The sequence below is a fragment of the Peromyscus maniculatus genome, chromosome 16 (genome assembly GCF_049852395.1).
Source record: "Peromyscus maniculatus bairdii isolate BWxNUB_F1_BW_parent chromosome 16, HU_Pman_BW_mat_3.1, whole genome shotgun sequence".
In the NCBI taxonomy this organism is placed as follows: domain Eukaryota; kingdom Metazoa; phylum Chordata; class Mammalia; order Rodentia; family Cricetidae; genus Peromyscus; species Peromyscus maniculatus.
In genome coordinates, this window is record NC_134867.1 from 62808518 (window position 1) to 62818836 (window position 10319).

Consider the following 10319-nt stretch of genomic DNA (forward strand, 5'->3'; position numbering starts at 1 on the left):
GAGTTTGCACATATGTGATTGCACATGTGTGACACGTGTGTGTGCGTACGTGCATGCACACACAGTATTTGTTTACACCAACAAGCCAAGCAACTAATGTGAGACTTATGTTCTTAGAGATTTTTAACTTCTAACTTTTCTAGTTCACTTTTGCCGCCAGGATGACAGAGGCAATGAGGTAATAGCTTTTCTGATATCCCCAAGGTGGTTATAGGGAATTCAATTCCCCAGACCACAGGATGTGACTCAGTGCCTCACTTAGAGAATGCATCCTACACAGTAAAATTGCCGGCACGGACATAGCAGCCAGTGTTCATCTCAACCACCTTCACATTTATTTCCTGAGTTTGCTGGGTCTTTAACGCCAGCGTCATCTCCTCTGTCTATGTTCACTAATCCAACTGAAGCTCTAAGTCATGCCCCCCCCCCCCCGTTTGACCTATCCTTGCTGGTGTTCTGTCTCAGGAAGAGATGCTGAGGCAGAAATACTTCTCAGCTAAGTCCAAAGAAGCCATGCTCTGGACTGACTGGGGAACATAGTCTAACAATGAAATAGAAACCAATGATGAAGAAATGGTGACATGAAGCGTGGGCCAACTCCATGGTGATGGGAGGAAGCTGAAACCCATTAGTTGAGGGGACCAGGCAGCTTAATATTAAATAAGGGAACAAAACAGTCTTCTATATCTCCATCTTGTGTGTCTGTGGGCTGGCTTCTCCCCTTAAGGGAAATGGGGTAGTGTCTAAATACATTAGCCTAGTTCTCATTCCCTTTGGGAACTGCCCCCGTCCTTATCTTTCACATCTAAAATGAGTATCTTTCCCAATCCTTCCCCACTCAGTGACATTTGACATGTGTCCAGTTGGCAGCAATTCATTATTACATCATGAGTTGCTTAAAGTCATTTCTGAGCTTTGGAACAAGTTCATTTCAAGACTACTGTCTCAAAGACACTGGGATGGATATAGACTGTTGAGGTTTTTCATGACCCACATCTATTCTCTACAGCTGAGTGTCTGCCATCTTTCCTCATCCCTTTCTTACCTCTTTTTCTCATATATTACAGTGCCCACTTCTTTTTAGTATGTACCTATGCATACGCTAATCCTATGTATCCTTATGCCTCTTGCCTTTATGGATATCTACCATGGTTTTCATTCCCGCCTGCTCCCCTCAGATTCACATGTTGCAGGCAGGCAGCATCATGGTGAACCTCTGTGGGGGATGAGTCCTGAGGAGAACATATCAATGTCGTTTTGTCCAGAGTGTTAGTGACTTTGAGAGTGGAACTGTACCAAAGGCAGATTTGGCCCTTTCTTTCTCTTTCTTTCTCTCTCTCTCTCTCTCTCTCTCTCTCTCTCTCTCTCTCTCTCTCTCTCTCTCTCTCTCTCGTTCTTCTATAGGATATCATAGCATGAAGGACCTTATCTGGTGTCTGGGGCTCTAAGACTTCCTAGAGGCAAATGGTGAGTAAATTGCTATTCTCAGTAGGCAGTCTAAGCTTCAGTATTCCTTATTACAACACAAAAGGAACAGAACCAACATTGCTCCAATGCTTTTTTTCTTGATAAAGCATCCCCACTACAGGCTCATCACCTCATCACCCCTCCTTGCTCCAAGCCTAGGCCTCCTGCTCCCTCCTGGCATGCAGCGTCTTCTATTCTCATAACCATCTATCTTGTAACACACTTAATTTTAAGTCGATTACATCTGTTGCTTGTGATGTGTATTTCTCAGATAGAATGTTTGCACCATATGGTCAAGGTTTGGGACTATTTTTTTTAACTTGATGAACTGTGTGTGTTTCTAAGACTATCTGGCAGATAATAGATGCTCAGGAAATAGTTCTCAATGAATGGCTGGAGCCTAATGGATTTCTTTGCTGCACAGGTCCATAGGTCTGATGTGTTGGTAACAGTCTCTTGCTAGGGCTTGGCGATGGAACAGACATGCAAGTAAAAAGAGGAGCCTTCTAAAGGAAACCCGAGTGATGCTGTGGGCCTGTAATTCAAAAAGAGGCCATGTTGGTGAACAGTTATACGTTTTTAATTTTTCCTTCTTTCACTGTTTATTACTGATATTTAATCAAGTCTAATAAAGGTCAAAGTGGTCTTGGATGGAATGTGATACAGTAAACAGTCAGGTTTATGATGGGGAAGACAAAGAAGAGTAAGTGCACTGTGGCCTTCTACCCATCCTGAATACTCCTTGTGGGAAAGAACGGCTTTAGTAAGAAGGGTGGGGGTGGTCCCAGTGAGACACCAGCAGTGGTCCCGGAGAGATGCCATCAGTATTCCTGGTGAGATGCCGGCTGTGGTCCTGGTGAGATGTCAGATGAATACATGTGGCCCGGGGTGCCGGGCAGTCTCTAAAGCTGAGCATGGGTGGGAAGTGGCTAGCAGATAACACAGGGCTAATGTCCTGGTGAGCTTGTGAGTCAAGGCTCTCAGTCACTATCCTTTGACCCTCCAAACAATCTTAATTCACCTGTCTAATTCGGTGAAGTCCATTCTGGTGACAGATTTATTTGCCTGTGACTATGTTTATTTGCATATTGTTACTTGTATGTAATTAATATATTAAAAATAACATCTGCCATCTATATATTCTATCTCTATGTATTTACATATTTCTACCCATTTGCTGGAATGTGCAGTGTATAATTCAGAAAACATAATTTACCAATGAATTTAGACTAGCATATTTTCTTGATAGACTTTAGTATTTGAACTCATTTTAAATGAGCAGACTGTCTAAAGATATTTCAAAGGAAAGTTTTGCAGTTGAACTAGAGTCAGGTTATTGAAAATATCAATTGTTATCTCACAGAATCAACTGAAGCAGCCGCGGGTAGGTGTTTAGTATTTATGAAGAAAAGACTGAATTCATTTCCAAAGTGTGCTCCCAAGGAAATTATTTACCGAGAAAAAAAAAAAAAGAATCCTTGGTGTTTTAAGGAGAAATATTACTGTGTGTCAGAACCCAACCGCCTCATTGAATCAAAACTGAACAGTGACCTCAGCTTGATCCAGAAATGACTGACAGAAAAAGCTCCAAGTAACTTGTAATCAAGGTCTGTGCTTGAACTAATGCATTATCAGAAGTATAATAAACTATATAAAACATGTCTAGGGGATTGATCTGAAGCAGAATAATCAAGTTCATATGGGAGTTCTAATGTTCTGGGAAAGGCAGTGCAACTTCTGGCAAGATCCCGGAGCTGTAGGTGTGAACAGAAAATGGTGTACACAGTTGGTCTTAGGTGTGCTAAGGAGCCACAGCCCAGGCTGCCACTCTGTGTTTCCAGAGCAGCCTTGAAGCTCAGCAACAAAGGCCAGCAGATGGGCAGCCATGAGTGGGATAAAATGATGCTGGAGAGCTTTAAATACACCCTTTCTGGAAGACGCCCATCTTTCAACTAACCTGATGGTTCCCAGTATAAGAACCTACTTGCAAGACTTGACTTCAGAGCCTTACACTAGGGGAAGACAAGTGTAAGAAAAAAAGTGAACAAAACAGACCTAAAGTCACAGCCCCCACAGAACTGAAAAACAGGTAAGTTAGACAACTGAACTTTGGATTTGAAAACCTGATGTTTTTTGAATGATAATACATACATTTAAAAAAAACTCTACCAAAATTCTTGTCTCTAAAACAATAAACTGAACAGCTGTTTCTAAAGTTCACATGAAAACTAATGTTTCTGCAGATGGCCAACACAATTTAGAAAAATTATAGCAAAGTGGCAGGGTTCTTGTGGGTTTGGTTCCCAAAACAGCTACAAAGGCACCACATTCAAAGCTGTATGGCAACGGCATGAGAATAGACCAGACAGGCAGGGAATAGATTTGAGAATCACAAAACCTCCACAAATATGTTCTTGTCAATTGCTTTTTACCAACATGCCAAGATTAACCAATGGGAGAAGGACTAGAATCTTCCATCGATGGTGTTGGGACAACATGCCATTCACATGCAAAAACTGATGGGAGTCTGGCTTCATGCCAGACTTCAAAATGGATTCAAATAAGTTAAAAGCCAACCCACTGAAATTCTGAAATGGAAGAAGGGTTCACATTGGAACATGTTTTCAGTTGCGATCATGTTAGCTATAACCCCCAAAGCAAGAACAGCTAAAGAAACCTGGGTAGGCTGAACACTAAAACATTGAAATGCTTGTGTATTATTAGTGTCTCTCACTATTATCTTCCCCCATAGCTACCAATCACAGAGACAGTCAGAAGTGAACTTGAAAATACAAGCCATAGAATTTACAATGAACATTTTAAATTATGTGAAAATGAGAAGTCACAAATTGCTGTGTGAGTGTGTGATTATATGCTAGTGTTTTAAATTAGACTCAACACAGGGTTTCTCATGAAGAAATGTGATTTTCAAAGAATCGTTCTTTGAGGGTCTTTAGCTCTATTTATACCAGATGTATATTTGAAATGATTTGTCAGAGCTTTTGTGAAATGCCGCAGCTCATGCTCTACCCTTAAGGGCCCCAGTAACAGGTGCCTCAGCAGAAAGACTACGCTGGGTGCTCAAGGACTTTAAATGGGTGTTTGTAACTGTGTGCTTCCGCGCTGCCTTTACTCACTGTGAGCCTCAGCACAGGTGTTCTCAGGAGGTGGGATCCTGCAGAATTTGGAACATGACCTAAAAGCTCTAGCTAAGGGATTGAGTCGAAAAAGAATAAATGATGGTTGTGGACTCAGGCCTAAACAAGACGTGTGCACCATTCCTTCTGAGGCTCAGGGAACATCACAGAAGAGGAGGAAGGAAACATTTAAGAGCCAGGAGAGAGGGCGAAGGGCCGTGGAAAGCCAGTCTCCAGAGTCCACATAACCAGTACAATCAGTAATTCACAACTGTGGTTATTCGCCTGAGCCCACACAAGATTGGCCCTATCAAGAATTATTCATGGAAGCGGAAGGTTCTCACAGGATCCAACCCGTTACTGCTGAGCTATTGGCTACTGAGAGATTCTGGGGAAAGGGAAATCTTGGTCCTTAGTTGAGTACCCACTGCTGAGCCCACCAGGCTTCAGCAGAGAATGCCAAAGCCATGCTCATGCAGATAGCTCTAGTTAAACCCAGTAGGTCAAAATGAATAGACATGACCCTGAGAGAGGGGGCTTTGGGGAGCAGAAGGGGTTTATAGGATTATGGGGAGATGGGAGAGGATGATGGAATGAACGTGGTCTCCATGCATTGTATGTGTGTGTGAAATTGTCTAAAATTAAATCTAATTCATTAGAAAAGGAACGTGTGTTCAAATATAAGCCCACGGCCTCTAAGAAAACTGGTTTTATCTAGATACATTGTATTTCACCAGGACCAGTTACCTGTCAGATAGCTAATTTCTTTAAGTGCCTTGTGAAATGGCAGCAATAAAAGGAGCCACTGGCCAGTTTCCATGAAGTTCCTGAAAGCATAAATCTTGATGACCTAATAAATGTGTTTGTAGAAAAATGACCCAAGGAAGCATTAGGACCTGTTAGCTCCAGCACTAATAGACTCTTCCATTACGTAAAATGGCAGCAAAGTATTATTTCTCTTAACTCATATTCATATACCTCTATTAATATACCATAAGTAATAAAGTGTTTTAAAAGAAAAATCTTTATATTTTAGCACACTTAATTGCGGTCTCCCTCTCCAGCTCCTGCATCTTAAAGATGCCTACGATTCCCAGATTTTGTACTGGGTCCTGCAAATTCCAACGCCTGCCGTGCACAGAGCTCATCATCTAGAATGTGGCCTCCCGCCGCCGCTGCACATTTCTTTTAAACTTAAAGAAAATGATATTTTAAAAGCTGCAAACCTACTACAAATATACAGTCAGACTTGATCTTTGTAGTGGGGATTTTATCAGGGTCTTAAAGAGATGTCAGCCCATGCTTTAGGACCCTGCCCCATGCTGTGAAGAAGATGGCTAGGGCCAGAAGGTGGAGCCAGATTTGCCTGATGCCACCATCTTGCCCCAGGTTAGGTTAGGAATGTGTGTGGCATGTCTGATTGACACAGAGTGCAGGAGCATTGCTGGCACTCAAGGGGACAGGCAGTCCTTCCCCATCACTTCCAGGGACAGGCAGTGATCCTGCTGGGAAGCCCACTGTCTCCTGCTCGGTGTCCAGCAGCGTCACTGTGCATTGTTCAGTGGCTTTTGCAGGTCCTCAAGGCAGACCTCTCTCATGTTGATCACTTACAGACCAGTAGGTAGGAAAAACAGAAGCCTGCCATGCATTGTTAGTAGTTATTCCAAGGCCTGGGAAAGCTGACCATGTAGGACAACTCTCATATGTGATGCCCACCTCCCCCAGGAAGTCCAGGAAGCAGCCACCCTGGGTTCATACCCCAGGAGTGACATGATAATATTGGGAAATGCCAGAGGACACTGTCCTGCGAGGGACTGGGATAGAGCACACCAGCGATCCTGTCCCATTCATCCCCATTCCGGGATCCTTCTTTCTCATCATATTGTGCTGTGCTCAGGAGGACAAAGGAGAGAGGTGAGTCTGTCCAAGGACACCCTGAGAACATCCTGCCCTGACACCGTCTCAGCCCTTTCTGACCCTCAGCAGTCCCACCTAGTGGACGTGTCCAGGGAGACCCCCAGTGCGGACTAGGCATGGGGACAAACCTGCCATTAGCTTGGCAGTGTCAATCAAGAAAATCACTTTTCACTCCTAGCCAAGGAGATCTTCCCTGCTGCTGAAGCTTGTGCAAGATGAAGTCCTGACCAGCGTCCTTTGATGCCATCCCATTATAATTTATTGTGTTTACAGAGCACGGAAATATCTTCCATTAACCTACGACCTCCAGCTCTATGGCTACAAATGTCAGCTCTGCCCAGGATGCTCCTTTCTCTGCTGTCAGCTGCATCTGGGATCTTCATGGAGAAAGCTGTTTATTATTCTGCTATTTCTGTTCAATTGATAAAGCAGAGCTGCTCTCACACTATTGTCTGTAAAGCTGGGAATAGCGTGATAAGGCAGCGGGCCTTGCTGAGTGAGCTGCTTCTACCCAAGTGTCATGGCCTCCCATAATTATGACATTTCCTACTTGTAAACGTTTCCTGTAGAGTTACAGATATTGTTCCAATCTTTGAACAGGTGAGCAAAAACAAAATAAAAAGATGTAGGAAATATGTATGAAATCACAAGTTCCTTTTTCTTCAACACGGGGAATTATTCTAGGTTATTAAACTTGTCATGAATATATAATTTATTCTAAAAACATCTTCCTTTCTTGCTCTCTCCAAAAAGATACATTTTCCCCCAATAAACTCAATGCACTTGGAAAAGTACCCAGATGGCTTAATTTCTTTGAAGAAGTATATGTATCCAAGATAACATTCACAGCTGCCAGAAAATGTATTTCTCCATTGCGGCTACCACCTGATGTTCATCACACAAAACTGGAACAGGAAGTAGAGACAAACAGGAAGCAGTTTGCAGGGAAACCAAGACTGAGGCCGCGTTCTCCTGGAGAAAAGCAGCATGGTCCAGCTGGTGTGTGGAAGCCTACCATTAGTGACAACCCAGTGCAGCCAGGAGGTCCGGGGAGAGAGCAATCACGCCTTTGCATTGAGGATGTGCTGTTGTCTCTCTGCTTTCCGGCCTTGACGGACATGCAATGCTGTCTCCCAGCACCTGCTGGAAGGTCTTAGAAAAGCCAGGCTTGTCAGAGCTACCACGTTAATTTCTTAGTCACCAGCCCCAAGGATCGAAAGACCTTCATTTCCTGGTTAGTTGGCACAAAGTAATGTGCTTCACACAGAAGTTAATGTAAAAGGCAAGCCAAGTCTACACAACAATGCTGCCTTGAACTGCCTGAGCTCCACTTCAGAGCTTTCTGTGTCCGTGTGAGAGTGGGTTTGATCACATCTGGAGCTCCTGCTGTTTGACACGTCTGGATTTTCTCTGTCGTTCACTGAATTAGAACACGAAGTCTGTTCCAGAAACAACAGTGGCCTCCAGGCACCTGTGTCCTGAGACTGCATCTCTAGGTCTCTCTCCTGACTGTCTTAGATTCACTCACACACCACTTATTGCACATGTGTAGAGAACACACTTCCCTGCTCCATTCTCTGGCACTAGCACTGGCTCAGTGCACACCGAGGAAGAGCCAGGAGAGGGTCTCCCAGTAATTACTACTCAGGGAACTCAGAGGTTGATCACCCTCAGCCCACACTTAACTTCCAAGTAACTGAGGCAGAGACATAAAGGAACTTTCTTACAGTAATTTACTTGGTGAGGGGTTAAGTTGGGACTTAAACCCAGGCCACTGGCTATATAATCCAAGCTAAGTAAGTTTTCTCAAGTCGTGTGTGTGTGTGTGTGTGTGTGTGTGTGTGTGTGTATGTAATTTTTATCTTCAAAAACGTGTCTAATGAAAGAAATAAAATATGTACTTAACAGATGAGAGACCTGGGCCCCAGGGCATCATGCCAACCAGTTATTCCGCTGATTATCATCAAGATTACCATCAATATCAATTAACATCAATGATGTCAGAAGACGCCAGACTCCTTCCTCAAAGACAGTGTGCTAATCCTTCCTATCAGCTGTGTTAACATGAATATTGACAGCATTTTTGCCAGTTTTTCAAGGTCTAGTTATAACCAGGTATAAGAAGGGAGGCAAGTGACTGTTAACAGACTATCTAGGCCATAGCAGCCTAAGTGGAGAGCCCTGAAGTCAGGGAAGCCACATCAATTACGAGAGGTTGACGTACCTGCTTTTTCTTTGGATGAAAATACTGTTTTTCTTTAGAAAAGTGTACTTTTAGTTAACAAAGAAAATTTTATCTATGGATATAGGTACTCAACAAAAAATTTTGAGACATGAATATATTTTATAATTGCTAATTCAGCTATTTAGCATACCCATTCTGTACCTATTCAGTATATTTAAACACAGTATATTTTATTAGCTATTGCTGCCACAAAGTAGACCCCTCATTTTAAGTTCTTGAAACATTATTGTGTGTGTGTGTGTGTGTGTGTGTGTGTGTGTGTGTGTGTGTGTGTGTGTGTGTCTGGCTGTCTGGCTGTCTGGCTGTCTGTCTGTCCACAGATCCAGAAGAGGGTGTTGGATACCCTGGAACTTCAGTTACAGGCAGTTGTAAACTGTCCCATTTCTCTATGGGGAATCAGCTCAGGACCTCTGGAAGAACAGCAAATGTTCTTAACTGCTGACCTATCTCCCCAGCCCCACATTAGATCTCTTAAAATCATTTGCTTTTCTGACTATTTAAGTAAGGAACAGAAACTCCAGGCTACAACGGGTACTGAAGTGAGAATGACCATTAGCAAAAGGAAAAAAATAACAAGTGTTCGTGAGATTGTGAGGGGCTTCATGCACAGTATGGTGGGAATGTAAATTAGAACTTCCTTAAGGAGTCTAAATTAGAACACCATTCCTCGCAAAACTAAAAACAGAGCCATCATATGATCTCTCAGTTCCAGTACATATATATCCCGCTGAAATGAAGTCAGTGTGCCATGTTTGTTACATAACAATTTGTAAAGAGTGAAGAAATGGACAGATCCTGTGTCCGACCAGAAGTTAATAAAGAAAAGGAGGCATTCATAATAGTTAAGTAATAATCATAAAGAAAGAATGCCATCCTTTGTAACAATGCAGATGGAAGTCAATGGAGATAATTATGTTAAGTAAGCCCAGCCCAGAAAGACAAGTCACGTGATCTGACTTACAAGTGGAATACAGAGCTTATCTTACAGAAGTTGAGAAGAGAAGAGTGGTCACCAGGGGCCCAGCAGAATGTAGGTGACGATATAAAATTCATATATGTATCAAAACTTCACAGGGCACCATGGGCATTTGCATAATTTCCATGATCTTATGTTCTACCTAAACTAAGTTTAAGTTAATAAATAGAAGTATGAAAACATTAAATGTAAACAATAAGAACACACTGTAATGGCATTTAATTTATTCTCCCATGGTCCTGAGCTCTTCTGGACCAACTCTGTTGGTTTGGAACTGGGTGGTTTTGAAGTGAGTCCTGGGAACTTCACATGTAATGACCATATTGACCTCCAGAGGCTTAACTGACCACCCACACAATGATATGCTGGATACTCCTGAGATGGCATGTCTTGTCAGGTGCAGACTCTCCAGTTTATACCATGACATCCCTCTATGTTTGATCATCCAAGATGGCAGAAAATTGGAGAAAGCCTCCCTCAAATTCTCAAGACGTATTAATAATGCAGGGCATAACTATGTAGGAAATGTCCCCATGTATGTATTTGCTAGCCTTCAAATATAATATATATATATTAT